General features: G+C 40.5%; 1 protein-coding gene across 3 annotated transcripts in view; it reads right to left on the bottom strand.

The window, feature by feature from the left end:
• The window catches only part of mmadhca (metabolism of cobalamin associated Da), a 40,709-nt gene extending 24,014 nt beyond the window's left edge, over window positions 1-16,695 (bottom strand). Inside the window, exon 1 of one of the 3 annotated variants that reach the window (XM_024294569.2) lies at window positions 16,569-16,695. The gene's annotated coding sequence lies outside the window, so the exon portion shown is untranslated. The remainder of the gene's footprint in view (window positions 1-16,568) is intronic. The other 2 variants (XM_024294568.2, XM_036215591.1) reach the window with 2 other exon arrangements.
• Window positions 16,696-17,058: the final 363 nt, after the last annotated feature.

Genomic DNA, 17,058 nt, shown 5'->3' with positions numbered 1-17,058 from the left:
TAGACCCCGCCGCAAAGGCGGGCGCCGCCTGGAGCAAGGGCGGGCCCCGAGGGAGTTTCCCCAACCTGCCCCAGAGCCAGAGAGGGAGTGATTCCAGCCCCCAGGTGCAGGTGAGCCACCCCCCCAACGCAAGCGGGTCCCCCCAGGACGGGGCCCCACGCCTCCTGTCCACTTTTGTCATGAGAGGGATAACACATCAATATAAGGTTGGGGTCATCTGGACCCAATGAACCAAGTACGCGGAATATGGACGTATGGTTCGGGCCCCTCCACGGCACTTTTTGAGGTTTGGGATGTCCCTAATTTTGTTTTGTTTTTTTTATCATGAAATATTTTCTTTATCACAAATTACTCAAGTTGTAAATTGACCAATCAGATACCTCAGTAAAAGCATGTGGTGCGCGCTGACTCCCACCTCGTACATTTGATCGACAAATTATCCCGAGCTGCTTTCAGTGGGATGGACGGGTGTGGACTTTGAACAAGCTCACTCATGATTGAAGTAATGAAAGTAGTTCCTCTAAAAACTTGACTCAGACCAATCACTCTTGTCTGGTTTCAAAATGGCGGCACCCGTAATGCATAAAAATGGCGACCGAATTGGTTTCATTCCGCAAGAGTCACAGGTAAGGAATTTTCTATGGGTGAGGTCACACCCCGCTTCGTCACGTAATAATATATGTTTATGGATTTAGTTCTAATGTTAACAATCTTTGAATTACAGCAACTCTTCAAATGTTTACGCAATTTATTCTGAGGCGGAGAAAAGCAGCTTTGCCTGGATATGCAAAGTTTTTACCTTTTTTGAAAACAAACGAAAGCTGAGTCTTCTAAATCTGTAGGAATTGGTTGAAGAGTTACGGTAGTTAATAGAGAAAGTGCATTTCCTGTTGTATGCAATAGCTATGTTGTGTAAGAGAGGTAAGAACAAAATAGTTTCTGGTGTCTGTGGTGGAGCGGTAGTGCAGTCGACCTTTGATCAGAAGGTTGCAGGTTTGGTTCCCACCATGTCTGTTCATTTGTCAAAGTAGTTACACCCTATATGGCACTGGATCTGCCATCTTGGTGCTTATGGATGACTGTGAATCAAGGTAGAAAAATGCTGTATAAATATTAGACTTTTTTTTGCACTACTTTTATCGTGGAAGCCATATATTTTTAACAAATCTTGAAGTATTTTCTTCATTCCGATCTAATCGTTCTAATAAAAACTCACCAGAAAATAACAAGGAGCAGCATTTTTTCTCGTTCTCATAAAAGTAGCACATAAACTTCATAAGCTCAGAGTAAATTACATCGACCGTCTGGAGATGCAGGCATGTGTGGAATCCCTGTAATTATCTGCGAAACCTTGAATGATTGTTGCGAAAAAAAAAAGCTCCAATCTTCCCCACAGAGCTAAACAAAGTCCGCCGCTTTCCTGAGGTGGTTTGCAGAACCAGGAAGAAAACGCCACTTTACCCTTCACCTCCAAACACACAGTGTCACCTCCTCATCGCTTATTCACGCACACCGGCAGCAGCGGGAGATGAGGGTCAGGGACGCGTGGGACCAAAGGGAGACATAGCGGAGAGCAGCCGGCCCTTTCGGAAACAAACCCAGCGCCCGCGATGCGCAAACAGAAATGAAAGAAAGCTATCAGAAGAAGCAGCTGGATTGCTTGTGACAAGCCACTGATGGGATAGAAAGCCGCCACCAATATAGAAAGCCCTGCCATCAGCACTTCTGTGCCTTCAGGTAATGGGCAAATAACATGAATTCATTTCCTGGCTGATGCACTTACAGTGACAGTGAGGCAGTGATTTCTGTGAGAGTGCTTTCCTTTGTTGCCTCGCTGTGCAACACGGGTTTGTCCAGCCAAAGGAAATTTTAAAAAAGCGAGCTGCACCACTCAAACCCGGCAGATAAACCGCTTTTTTTTGTCTTTCGCCTCATACATTAACAGTGTCACAGAAATGGGAGGAAAAGCATTTTTTCTGTCTAAACAAAACCTCCAAATCCAATAGCTGGGATTCACTTTTTGCCTCAGCAGATGGAGGTGAAGCTCTTTCCCGATCTGCTTCAACCAGCCGAGCTTCACTCAATTACCCAGTGGCATTTTGTGACCTTGCGCAAGACGGTAATGACCTGGCCACGTTGCAGAGCGCTTCTCTCCCTTTTTTTTTTCTTTTCTCCCTTCCTTTTTTAAAGGGTACGGCGAGCCTGCATCGCGGCAGGAGTTGATTGATGCCTCAGGGGGGTGACCTCATGTTAACCACGAGGATGACAGAAAATCCATCCCTAAATCTCCATTTCAACAGCTCGTCTGGGTCTGAAGACACTGCAGTTCACCTTGCAGAATTCAGTTTAGAGATTAGACTTTTCTAAAAACCACTCAACCGAGAAACATCATGTCTGTTTCAGAGATAAACGCCAGATTTCAGACTTGAAAACATAAAAAATAGAAACACAGTTGTGTTTGATATTTGCTTAAAGTCTCAAAATTACGCCAAACCTCTATATCATTTAATCAATATCCTTGATATCAGGCCTAAATAGTAATGCCAAAAGTACAACTAGTTTACTAGTGGAACATATTTTTGATTACTAGGCTTGCCATATACACTACGCTACATGCAGTTTATTTCCGGTAACCACACCTAATGAGACGTTCACATCAGTCATGTGACGCTTGTTAAAGAACACGCTTCTTCTTCTACTGTTAACTAGTTACTTAACTAGCCAGCTATGCTAGTTAACTAGCATAGCCGGCTAGTACAAACCACAATAATTAATTTCTGTTTTGTTGGAAACGCGTTTCCAACAAGGTTGGGAGTTAGCGATGTCATGGCAACGTTTGTTTTGGTGGCATCAGTTTTTGTAAACAAGGTTGGGAGTTACAGGTATCGCGAATATGCTACCGCGGCTAACACTTCTAATGTGGGTAAACGTTGGAACGTCCAACTTCTGAAGTTACTTTAAATGCAATTAATACAGTCTGAATGGCGGACAGAGGTATCTCTGACTCTAGTCTAGCATGATGCACCTTATAGTTGTTAGGTTGTGTATATTACACAAGTTCGGGAATACACTATTAATTGTCAGTGTGCCTTGCAGAGTTATAGTGCAAAACAATATTTTAAGAGTGGTTGTTTCAAAAATTGCTAAATTATTGCTACATCCAAAACAAAAAAATTTTGATTGGAACCAACCTATGCTTACTTTGTCCCATTCAAGTTTTTGGTTAAGGTGGGCGGAGCTCCAATGAATCCTACTATAGGTTTCATACTTTGCTGTTCAGAATCCAATGAGTGACGTCAGGAAAGATTTGGTCAACGCTTGTATGTCAATGTCAATCACATTTAGCATGTCCCTAGTGGTCACCTGGTGAACTGCATTCAAATTTTTTAATTAAAATTTTTGTAATCTTATTATTTGATTTTTTTACTCATTTATTGTTCTATTAAAACAAATGTAAGACATCTGAAAACAACCCGGCAAAAGGGGCTAAAAGATGAATGGAAACAAGATTTAGTTCAGTGTGATTAAAATATAATAAAAATAGCTAATTAAAGTCCTAACTGCCTAAATTATATACTATATGGGTGTTAAAGAAAATGGGCGACTCTGCTGCCCCCTGTGGTTACTTGGAGAATTGACCATAATCTAATTTTGTTCCCGTGAAGTATCATCAAAGCATGATGCTACCACCACCGTGCCTTGGAACTAAAAAAAAAAACTGTTGCAAAGACATTTTCATGCACTAAAAAGGTGATGGGGAAAATATAAATTACAGCGTGCAAAAATGCAGAAAACAAAGTCAACTGGGGGTCAAATTATTAATGCACCGAAAACAAAAAAACTAAACGATGTTCATAAAACTCAAATGATTACAGTTTGGTTCATAATTACTTGCCAAATGAGTTTTCTCAGCCAGACCACATTAAAGACTGTTAGAAGCTCCCCTCGTCACATTACTGCACTCCAAATAGCTGCAGGCAGCGTTCAAGTCAAAGCTAATGCCTTTATCGGAGGTGACGGCGACAGTAGATTGTCATTAAGGCGCATGCATGTGGCAGATGCTTACAGTACCAAGCAGAGCGCTGATATGTTTAATGAAGTGCGCCGGATGGACTCCATAATTCAAATGTCAGGTGCTTTTGTGTCAATCTGAGATGAAGTTGTTGAGATGCTGCTCGATCTGTGGATGTCTGGTTGGCGGAGCGACACTGACACCCCGAGGTTTCTGCATCACTTTTTCTGAGCGCACGGGAAACCTGTTTCTCTATCAAGATGTATTTAATGTCAACAAATGCTAACATTTGAATACTTTTTTAATTAAATTAAGAACTTAAATTTAGTAGAGAATGAGATTACATGGGGATTTATGGCACGACAAAAACAACATGTGCCCCAAATCCAATCAAAGGCGATGACATTAATTTATAGGCACAAAGAGGCGCTATCAACACTCTCCCGTCTGCAGAGCAGTTTAGTAAGATATCGTTTTCAGCTTCCCGGGGGGAAATGCCACTGTTCATTTAATCTGGAGCTCCCTGCGACGCTTCCCTCAAAGGGGCGCAAACAAAAGAAGCTCGGAGAAAAACGGAAACTCATATTTCATTAAATCAGTGGGAAACCAGAAAGCAATCACCGCTCAAGGCGGTTCCCTCTTTTTTCTCACCCAGAGACGCAGAAATGAAGCAAAATGATGGCATTATTTTGAACAGGAGTGAGGGATAACACAGTAAAGTCCAGATATTTAGAGCCATACATCATATATATGTCATCTATTGAAGGGTTATAATAAAAAATAATAGAAAATGTACGATTTTTCAAACTGATGGAACGCACAAATGTGTATTTTTGTTTGTCTACTTCTTTGTAATCATGTTTTTCTGCAAACATAAGAAATCAAAAACTCTATCATTCAATTCTAAACTCAGAGAAGCCCCACCCGGGGGTTTTTAAATCTTGTATTCCTGAAAAATTATCATTATTTATTTTATTTTTTTGGCAGCATGCTCTGACTGTCACAGGATGTGACAGCAGGCGGTGGAGCCCCCTGTGCTCCGCTGTGACACTCTGTCCACTCGCATCAACACTACCCAGCCCGTCCGGCGGCTTGTCACTGTTCCGCCTCTGACCACCTGCTCAAGAGCGAAGGAAAAAAAAAAAAAGAAGAAAAGAGCTTAGCAACACCTGGTCGCATCAGAAACATCAGCAGCTAACCAGTCGCCGTTTTATGGACAACAGGACCTGCATTTTCTAGTGAAACTCACAGAATTCCAGATTTTATTGGATAATTCTGGCATTTAAAAGGGTAGAGGTGACCCAGATTTATTTTTAAATGTAGGGGGCTGGCCCTTTAAAAAAAGCTTCATAAAAGACGACAAACAAAAGAATTAGGAAAGATAAAAAAACACAAAGTCTATTGCTTTGTGTCTACTTTTGCTCTGTTGTTTGCTTGGAATGGTAAAACTTTCTAAAAAGACAAAGAAAGGGTTAACGACGGTGGCACTGAAGCACAAATCAAACCTACAAACCACTCGACGCAAAAACATATTAAATATTAAAATCACAATTAAAAAAACGTATTTCAGAAATCCAAACAACCCCCCCCCCAAACAAACAAACAAACAAACAAAAACAAAGGTAATTTCTAAAAATCTTTTTTTTTTATTGAAGCAAAAAAAACACAAAAAAAACTGATGAATATTGGGAGCAAAAAAAATGAATAAATCAATATTATTATTGTTATTAATGTTATTATTCTAAAGCGATTTAGCCTCCCTGACCTAAGCACCCAAATAAAGTTAAATTACAACAATTGTTGCAGCTTTGCTGCATATTTTTCACTACTTGAAATCAATATTCCCAGCAATTGTAGGAGATCTCAGCAAATAAAGATGGAGTATAAACTACCTTTTCTGCAGGAATGAAACATTGTGTAATAAAAATTATTGATTTTCTTGTACTAAGAAACCAAACCACTTTGTTGGCAGAGTTGTATTTATATTTACTATATATATATATTTAGATTTACTCAGAAGTTTTATTTACTTTCATTTTCTCTCCTTTTTTTTTTACTTCAACATGTACAGAAATGTAATATATATGTATATATATATAAATTAAGAGCTTTTGTATCAGTATTTTTAGGTGCTGCTAGTTATGGATTCTTTACAGCTAAAACACTGACTCAATGGAACTTTATCAGATGTATTAATAACCAATTTAGCAGCAGAGTTGTTGCCAGATACCATAAACGGATAAAATTGGAAAATAAAAACTGTTAGAAGAAGTGATTTACCGTGAAATGATCATGGACTAGTTGTGTTTTTGATCAATAAAGTTTACATAAAATTGTACTTTAATCCAAAAGGATTTAAAAGTTTCCTATATTTTTGGGTAAAAGCAACCTTAACGCAACTAATGAAAATACGCAGATTTTGTTAGGAAGAAAACCGGCTTACGCAAACTTTGTGTTAGCAATGGATTGCATATCAGCGCAAAAACACTATAAAAAGCTGTTTTTCTTTGCAAGAATTTTACTAAATAAATACTTGGAATTTCAATTTTGAGCTTTATGCTCTCTATAATTGTCCTGCAATATAAGAAAAATGTCACAAGAACATGTTAAAAACACATCAGAGTGAGTCATCAAAATTAAAGCAGCTGCTAATTTTTTTAACCTAAATATAACATTTTTACATTGAAATTTGCGTCAAAAGAATTGGGGTAATTTCTTATTGATCGAAATTATTTTTTAACAATTAAGATCAACTAAAAACCTTTCTTCAGTATTCCCCCGGTGTAATCCAATGGATTGCACATGCTTTGTTCATACAATTGGTGGTTTCAACAAATGCATTTTGTTTGGTTCATTTTGTCGTTGAAATGAATAAGAAACGTTTATGCATTAAGTTGGTTTCACTTCTTTAGTGGAGAGATTTAAAGTTTGCATTTAAAGTTTGATTTTTGTCATCATGCAAAAACGATAACCATTAACAGTGTAATAGAATTTGACTGAGTGACCCCTCCCCCCTTCCAGAATTTGCCAAAATAACCATTCTTGCCCCGATACTTTTTTTAAACACGTTCTTAATTATTCTAATTTTTAAAATATTTTTCTTCAGTGCAAGTTTTCAAGTTATACAAAATTAGAATTGTGAGAGGTCCCGAGTTCAGATCCCGGACGAGCCCCCAATTTGTTACAATTTGCTCCGGGCCGTTATAAATAAGAGGGAGACGAAGCCGGTTCTAGAACTTTTTGTACTTTTAATATGCAACCAAAAACACAGCGCTGCAGCGATGGATCTAGACCCGACAAGCAGCCCCATAGGAAGTCTCTCTCCATGAGACAAAGGGCCGACATGCAGAAAAAAAAACGTCTGATTGACAAGAATGGTTGCTATAGAAATGTTGACCTAGACTGACTTGGACCAATCACTGCCTACTGACATTGTCTGATTGCAACATGGCGGAAAAACGGCGACCGAATTGACTTAATTTGGTTGGAGCTGGAAGTGAGATATTTTCTAAGGGTAACCATGGATTAGTCTGGTTCTCATGGATCGCCAATGGGACAACACATGTCCCAGCAAAGTGGACCCAATGCTTAGACTAAAACACCCCTAAAATGGTGCTACGCTGCCTAAAGAATTACATTTTTGTCATCAAGAGGTCGACAATCTCTTAGTGATAAACAAAGAATTTGCCTTCTGCTCACACTTGTCAGCTTCGTTTCGTGATGCTTGTTTAAATGCAAGTCAGTAACTTGATTTTCTCATTTGCTGATTCCATCTGAAGAGAGAATCACAGCAGCAAGACTAAAAATGTCAAAAAAAGTTTTCTTAAAAGAGCAATTTAAACTAATAATATCATCAGATTTTAGGATTTAATTGTCGTAGAGCCAATTTATGTGTCTAATCTTTTCATATATGCGGTTAAGTCTTCATAAAACATTCCTGAGGGAAAAACTCTGCAGGTAAAACTATCAAAAGTATGATTGGGTCTTCAGTCGAAACCGCGGTGACTCAGCTAATCTGCCGGCTCAGTTTCACCGGTGAACATCCTCTGTGTTCAGAGCTGCGCTCTCATAAAATTTCACAAAATGAGGCCAGCGCTCCCTGACTTAATCCTGATTGTCTGCAGGGAAATGAGCCACCCTGACAACTCTGCAAGTAAGAGATATGCGGCTGAAGTTTGTGGACCCGATGTTCCGTGGAGAAGAAATACCGGTTTGGCTTTTTTTTTCTCCGCCTGGAACAACACAGAACATGCAAATCAAGAGAACACCACAAAGAGCCCGAAGCCACTAACTGATTGCTTTCAACATGAAAAGACTGCAGCTGAACACCATCGGCAAATATTTGAAAAACATTACATTAAATGAAAAAAAAGAACATTTCGTGACAATTCTGCCTTCTGCTTTTTGACTGACATTGAAACCGCTCCCACTTGTGTTTTCTCCTGCAACAGGTGTTCATCTACAGCTTTGATCTCCCAGATTCCCTAAACTCAAATTAACTATAGATTAATTCCAAACAAAATAACAAAATTCCAGAGAGTGAGCTTTTCAATCCTCCTGCAAGCTGTCCAATTCTTGGAGCTGCAATAACAAAACATCTGGTGTTAAAGGATTACAAAACAGCTTCCTTCTTTTTTGTAAAAGATTCGTCAATCCCAGAGCATACACTAAGCCTTAGTCACATGCATTGGTACAGGGGGTTGACTCGAATGTAGCGGCAGATTTTTGGATTGTCTGGGCGCGGGGAGGGTTATATCTTACGGGAAGCGCAGGTGTGTCTTTGCAGTTCCCTTGAAACTCTTACAGCCACTTTATGGGATAGCATGGAAATGGAACGTACCATTTTTGTGGGTGTGGTAAGTGTATCGTGAAACATTCGTAATGTAAATGTAAGTTGTACGAACTTGTGGTGTACGGGTGGTGTCATATGCCTTTACACCACACTCTGGTCATCAGTAATGGTGCATTCACACCCGACACGATTCGAGGGTCAAAGTCGTGTCTGCCCCCTCTCTTTTGACGCGTGTGAAATTTAGTTCAGGACTTCATTTGTTGCCACATCATAGAAAACATGGATGATGTTGAGCGAGTAGCTTGGGTTTATATGCTTTCGAGAGCTCTACAGAGGTTCCAGGCAAGTACGTCGGCATGTCTGGGTTCACCAGACATGTTTCACCAGACCAGAGTCTCTCCCGGTGCTGTACTTCACACTAACAGAAGGAGCTGCGCCTCAATTATGGCCATTTCAAATGTTACATTCGCCTGCCTGTGGCCCAGTTTGAGCATTAACCGAAGAGAGGAAAATAAAAATAGAGGATCTTTTGATCAGTCTTGATGAAAATAAGCGACATTGAACGCTGCAGCTGTGATGGGACCCTTGACGGCTGTCTGTGGGGCGGCCAACTACCCAGAGACTTGCAGCCGGGGTGGCAGCCCCGCTAGCTCTTCCGGCTCCTGGGCAGTGGCGCTCGCTAGCTCTGCTAGACCCTGAGCAGTGAAACTGGCTACGCTGTCCACCAGGTGGCTAGCTAGCGTAGTAGGCTCGATCGGTCCAGTCGAACCTGTCCAGGATATATCCCATCTTCGCTCAACAGTAATCGAAACAGTAACTCTTTGGCAAACGGCTAAAAAAGAAGGTAGAAGTTCAGGACAAAACCCCTCGCATCTAGCCTCCATTTTTAATCTTTAATCTTTGTTCGAGTCACTGAAAACGTCACATCCCCAAAGCTGAGTCCCTGATTGGTTGACGTGCCGTGTCAACATTGTCACGCCCGACGCCCAAATCGTCGGCAAGATTTCATATTGCATCTGTGCATTGACTTATTATTAAAATTGTCGTCCCTGCCACGCGAATCGTGTCCGGTGGAAATACACCATAAGGTAGAGGTAACTTGCTGACCGCGCACAGGGGTTGAGCACATGACATATACAGTAAGTGGCTGTGGGACCCTTTGAAGATGCCCATACAAACTACATTTTGATTGCCTAATTTCCTAAATCCTAATAGTCACGATGCACGCAAGGAGTGTGCAAGGGGCGCATCGACAGTCTACAGTTCAAATATCTACACGTAAATTGAATGTCCTTTGTAACTCCAAAATCAAGAAGTCCTAGTTTAGAAAATTAATTTACTTTTTCACCATTTAAAAAAAAACAATCCTAGGATATCTTTATTAAGAAAAAAACATGTGACAGACGTATTTCAGTTTAAGCCAAAGATTACCTCTCCATACAAAGCCTTACCACAAATCCAATGAGGAAGCTTAGTTTTGATCTGCATCACAACAGGGCGTTCATTTTCCCCCTGTCACCATCACACACAAATTGCAAAGCCTCAAGGGCATTGTATTCAATAACTAGGGGGTAGGAGTGTGTATAGTCGTGCATCCATGCTGCTAAAATGACTGTCTGTGCAACTGTGCTCCAGCACGAGGAGCGGGAATGTCATGTTTACACAATCTGACAAGCAAATCTATAGCAAAGGGAGCAAAAAAGGACGCAGCCATTGAAGTCTGCAGCCTCTGAGCTGAAAAAGATAAGTTGTGCTTAAAACGCACCATGGATATGACATTTCTGGGTCTTCACCAGCATGGAAAAATCGTCAGAAAAGTCAAATCTCAACTAGTCGCCGTCTTTTATGCATCCAACTCTGGATCATAGAACTCCACTGTGGAGAATAAACAATAAATTACAACAATAAAGCCCATATGTTCTACATTAAATTACAGTTTGTCTAAAACCAATAATAACAAATCTAACCGACCTGCCATTTAAGGTCCTTATTGGCTAAATATACCTGATCCAGGTAATCAGCAGCAGATAAGGCAGGGTTTCTGGAAAACTAGCAGGAGGCCCGCTCTCAAGGACTGGATTTGGGCACCCCGCTTAAGATAGTTCAAGTTGACTAATTTTGTTTCAGTTCAATCAAAGATTCAGAGTAGATTCCAGTTATCCTTGGGTCTTGCCTAACCGATTAAACTATGTTGATAATGATGAGGCCAAATCGTCAATCACGAGACTCCAGATTTAAACATCTTACGCTCTACCTTTAGCTCCAGTGTTACATTCCTTCAACTACCATTTACCCAATTAACGAGACGTAGTCTCTCCAGCGTGTCCTGGGTTATACCCGGAGCCTCCTCCCAGTGGGACATGGCCGGAACACCTTCCCAGGGAGGCATCCAGAAGGCATTCGGACCAGATACCTGAGCCACCTCAACTGGCTCCTCTCGAATGCGGAGGAGCAGCGGCTCTACACCGAGCTCTCTCCAGGTCACCCTATCTCTAAGAGAAAGCACATCCACCCTACGAAGAAAGCTAATTTCGGCAGCTTGTATTCGGGATCTCATTCTTTCAGTCACGACCATGAGCACATGACCATAGGTGAGTACTGGAACAAAGATTAACAGATAAATTGAGAGCTTTGCTTTCTGGCTCAGCTCTCTTTACCACAACGGTGACCATATAATGGCAGACACTACTGCAATCCGCCTGTCGGTCTCACGCATCAATATTCCCTCACTCATGAACAAAACCTCAAGATACTTTAACTCCTCCACCGAGAGAGAGCAAACTAACTTTCTGCGGTGGAGAACCATGGCCTCAGACTTAGCGGTTTTGACCCTCATCCCAGCCGCTTCCCACTCAGGTGCAAACCGCTCTAATGCCTGCTGGGGTCCTTGTTCAATGAAGCCAACAGGACAACATAATCTGCAAAGAGCAGAGAGGAAACTCTGTGGTTACCAAACTAGATACTAAGAACAGAACCAGTATTTTTTTTAAAGGGGTTTCACAACAGCATGTTTGAATGCACTAGGAATACACACCGAGACAAGAGAATAATTAACAAGACCAACTATCAAGTGGCCTACACTTTACGGCTTTAAACCAGGGGTCAGCAACGTTTATGACTTGAAATGTCAATTCTGAATTTTCTCCTCAACAACTGTACCATCACCAACTATAATGCGAACTCTGTTGTTCACCTTTCGGCTTATTCTGTCAGGAACCACCACAGTGAATCCGCGTTCACTGATTCACACAGGTGGTTATGCAGAGAGTTTTACGCTGGATGTTCTTCCTGACACAATCCTGTATTTTTAAGATACAGAGAGATCAAGTTATGCAGCAGAATGAAGGGTCTTGTCTAAGGACCATCACTGGATTTTAGCTCATTGCAACCCTGGGAACCAAACCTAGGTCCTACAAAAGCCGACTGAGCTATCCAGCCACTTCTAACTGTAATGCAGACTTTAATGCAAAAAAATACAAAAAATTCAATATATCCAAAAAAAAAAACCCTGTAATTTACAAACAGAAGGTCAAATACTTTTTTTGAACATATCAGCTCAAAATTGTCCTTTCATAATAATATGTTATGTTGTGTTCTCAGACACAGCATTTGACATGGACTGAGACTTGAATTTTTTTTTACAGCAACCTGATATTCAGTCGAAGAGTATTTAAAAATCTCTAAAGAAAAGTGAAGCCTGTCTTTTTTTCAATTTTACGCTCTGCATGACTGCAGGAGTGTCTGAGTTAGCAAGTGTGATCTGTGTTCACTGGTCCAAGGCTCCGGGGCCAGTTTGCGGTGTTTGACCTTAAAAGAAGCAAGAACATCTAAAAATGCCCGTACAAACTGAAGTAAAATCCTCCAGGGTTCAGCCCTGACAACCAAAGAGTGAGTCAAATGATAGTCATCAGCCAGAGCAGCAGTTTCAGCCACTGACTTAACCCAACAATCACTGACACAAGTGGCAACGGATGCAGAGACAGAGGCATTGACTTGTTCCAGAAGCACCAGCTCCCTCAGACCCGCAAATGTGGTGATGCCAGACGAAAGACACCAGGATTCAAAATGCCTTACCAGCTCCTGCAAAAACTCCAAATGAGTCTGATGCTCCTGCTTACAGCACCAACTCATTAGACTTAAGCACAGCCAACTTGTCAGCAGAACTCCTAGCACCCACAGAACCATCCAAAGCAGACGGCCTGCTGCGCTTTATCAGACAAAACACACCGCAGCATTAACAAGCTTGTTTCCTCAGACCAACCCAAAGTAAAGGCCAAACGTTTAAACCATGCAAAGAAAGTTTCCGGGTTCTTCTTAACAAACTTGGGAACCAACTTCAAGCTGTTACGTTCATGGATTCAAGGTTCTGCGTGTACCCGACGTTCTACCCTAGCCTTATCTTGTTCTGTTTCCAACTGGATCAACAGCAGCTCCTGATGCATGAATGAGTTGCTGTTTAGCAAGAGCAGCTGTGTTTTAGTTAGGGCTGCCACAAACGATTATTTCAATAGTCGACTAATCTTCGATTATTTTTTTTCGATTAGTCGACTAATCGGTTCGTGCGGCGACTGGATGTAAAACACCCATCTTAACCATCATTATCTTTAAACTTGAGGTCTTTAAGTTATATTCTAACTAAAATAAAGACAATAGGTTATTAATCTTTTAATGAATCATGCAGGTTTTCTCCCTCATTTGTTTCTGGCATTAAAACAAGACTTAAATCAAATGAGGTAATCTGAATCAACTACAGAAAACTTATTAAAACCCTGCAATTTTTCTTTTTTTTAAAGCTTTAAAACATATATCAAATAAAACATGTACAAAGTATTTCAAAAGCTATTAGCAGATATAAACACACTCAAAATATTTGCTCACTGAGGCCAATTTATTAAAGCAAAACACTAATATCTTTGAACTGAAGATATTACTGTACATAAAAAACCTGAGGATGTCCATAGAAACAAAGAAAATAAATAAAAAGGTGGAAATTTATATCTTAAAAAGGGAGAAAAGCAGGGGATGTTAGAATGTACAACAGTACTTTCATTCTTCCTACATCCACTGCACATGCGCAGACCGATACTTCATATTGTTCAGTTTGGGAGAGAACCCATAAATCTGTGTTACTTCTTTAATGTTGTGGTTGTTTTGCTGTTTGTTGTTGTTTTGTGACTTTAGGTTACATTTACTTGTAGCTTAATCCAGATAATGTAATGCTACACTTGTAAACTTAGTTCTGGACTTTTAGGTGAGCTCCTTCACTTCTGGGACTTGTAGTTTCAAATCGTTCCATAACTTCGCGGCAGATCGGTACCGACACACAGCCTCTCTGCCTGCGCGGTGAATGTTTCATAATTCATAATCCGCGCCGTCCTCGCGGCGTTTGGTTAGAAGAGCGCAGATTATGAAAGGTTCACTATGCAGACAGAAGCGCCGTAGACACGGATCTGCTGCAGATCTGCTGATTTATCTCCAAACAGCGCAGTAATGACAGCCGCGCAGCGCTAGCTGTGTTAGCGCCGATGTTAGCTTAGCTAGACGAAGCTCTCTGTTCAATGTGATCAAACTCAGTCTCAACATGCTTCATCTTCAGGTGATCATTTATAACCATCGTGCTCTCATGGAACACAAGTTCTGTCTTAAAGAAATTACATTTGACACTTTTTCCTCTTTTCTTTTCCTTATGTTTCCCACATTTTCGAGCTAGCGTGTTGTTATGAGACTACCAAAAACTTCCTGTTACATCACTGCTGACCGGATTAGCACCACTGCACATGTGCGACAAAGATAAATGCAGACCCGGCATTAGAACGCGCGAACCGTAGTTTTAAGATCAAAACAAGGAAAAAAACAAATAAAAAACGACTCTTTGACGACCAAATTATTCGTCGACTATTTTAATACGATTAGTCGAATAATCGTGGCAGCCCTAGTTTTAGTGCACATGTCCAAGCCATATTCAGAAGGTGAGCCAACAAAATCCTCTACCACTATGTCCAAGTTCTTCAACATACAAAAACGAGTGAAAACGACCACATTAAGCGCATATAAAAGAGGCAGGTGTGTCCCGCTAACCGATTAACCCAAAACTGGCTAACTCACCTCTAGCTTGCAGGAATCATAGCAGTGGGTATTTATGCACTGAAAACCCGATGGGGTGGAAAAACGACCAGACAAACGGGCCACCGCGCCCCCCAACACCACAGAAGTGCTCCCAAGACGACGTAGGGGAAGGGAAGAAGGACGCTCTACCTGCCGTACCTCCACACTAAAAAACAATCCTGGCGGTGAGACCCCTATTAGGAAACGGCACTGCATCGGGGGGAACTCCGCCAAAAACCATTCACAAAAATGATTATGGTACTCAACCCACCAGACTAGCCACACCGCTGCTCCTGGCACACAAAAGCATAATACCAAAGTACTCCCAACAACCGGCGTCACCCCAAAAACAAAGCAAAAACAAGACATTAATATGCACAAAATCGAACAAAGCCCACACACAAACGAAAGCCAGCGAGCGCACAAAACTGTCTACCGAGAAACGAGGAAACCAGAAAATAACACATTTGTACAAATCCTGTCCACCTTTGTCATGGATGGAATCCCACATCAATGTAAGGGTGGGGCCATCTAGACCCCAGAAGATTGCACAATGGGTTAATATGATTAAAGAATGAAAAACAACCAAACTAACAAAGAGTATGAAGAGGCAGTCTTGTGTGTGTCTAGGTATGAAGTGTATGTTTGTAAAATGGAGCGAACAATCTGAATCAAACAGATGAATGCTGCCAGGGAGGCAGCTGAGAACCCAGAGCTGCTTTCTTGGAGAAATTCAAGACGTGTATTTCAAAAATTAATACCCGTTTTAAACATTTTACACCCTATGGAAACTATATTTTAGGTGGATTCACCAATAGGTCCAAATTATAAAACATTATTTAGCTATATTGTTAGTGTGTCACTAACTAAAAGTCTAAAAGTCAAACTACAATTTGGATCACAGGACAAACTGCAACACCAGCAATTAGTAAAGTTTTATGGACCCTACTATAAATCCAGACATTTTAGGCGAGTTTTTTTTAATGCAGCAATATTTAGAAATATAATTGTGCTTTAAAAAGTGAAAGTACAAGCTTAGACAGTCATTCAAGTTTTTTCTCTGCCACTAACAAAATGGCTTTAAGATTAGTAAACCCACATTTAAGCAAAGACAAACCTACCATAAAAGATTATGTGGTTATAGACAGTTCTATATTGGATATAGATCACTATAGAGTAACATTCCTGTATGTGCGTGAAAAAGCAGTTTACTAAGTTATTTCTGAATTACTTTATAGGTGACCATTGACCACAACATTTAAATTAACAAGATGCTCATTTGTTTAGTAAAAGGGCTGCAGCGAGACACCTCCCACCCCAACGGAGTTCCTGTCAGAGTCACTGTTTGAGAAACCAACAAAGTCACTGCACGATTTTTAAGAACTAAATATCAAAATGTGGGCCTTCTGACAACTTTCCCACCATCTAAATTCGTTCATTAAATGCTTTTAGGACCTTTGAAGACCACGAGAAGCCCGTTTAAAGGCAAAACGCTAGCTAGCTAGCTAGCTAGCTAGCTAGCTAAACAGCGTTAGCTTAGATGAGGTAGCACAATCTCTTACATCTAAATGTTAGCACTGTCCTTCAGCCCTACTTTTATTTTAAAAACATACAAAAACATGAGTAGAAGACTATGACTTCGACGTTAAACTGAAGTACCTTTTGTTTTATAACTTATTGACGATCGTGCTCCCTTCCTCCGGTGCCTGTCGTAGAAGGACCCAAAATAGATGTTCCTTGCGCGCCTGATTAAAATATAATGCTTTTCAAAATATATATTCTAAAAAAATCCTGGTAATGCTCAAATTCTAGTCGAGCCTGGTGATCATGGGCCAGAAGAGCAGATACAGAGTGCCAGGTTATTAAAAACAAATTTTAAAAAGGCAAAAAACAAAAGTAAGAGCAGAGCTGACACACGCTGGCGCCATCTTGGATTGTAAAAAAAAAAAAGGTTGCCACAACCATAGATAGGATAATACAGTGAATAAAAGAAAGCATTATGTAAAATTATACTAAACAAATATGCAACTATTATAAAAAAATACCATTGCTCAAATCGATGATGTCATCATTACATCACTATTACATCATATATGACATCAAAGCAATGATGTCATTATTACATTACTATTACAGTATATGTGCCATC

Source organism: Oryzias melastigma, linkage group LG2 (genome assembly GCF_002922805.2).
Source record: "Oryzias melastigma strain HK-1 linkage group LG2, ASM292280v2, whole genome shotgun sequence".
Lineage (NCBI taxonomy): Eukaryota > Metazoa > Chordata > Actinopteri > Beloniformes > Adrianichthyidae > Oryzias > Oryzias melastigma.
The sequence above is the reverse complement of the archived record's forward strand: the minus strand, read 5'-3'. Positions and strand labels throughout refer to the sequence as shown.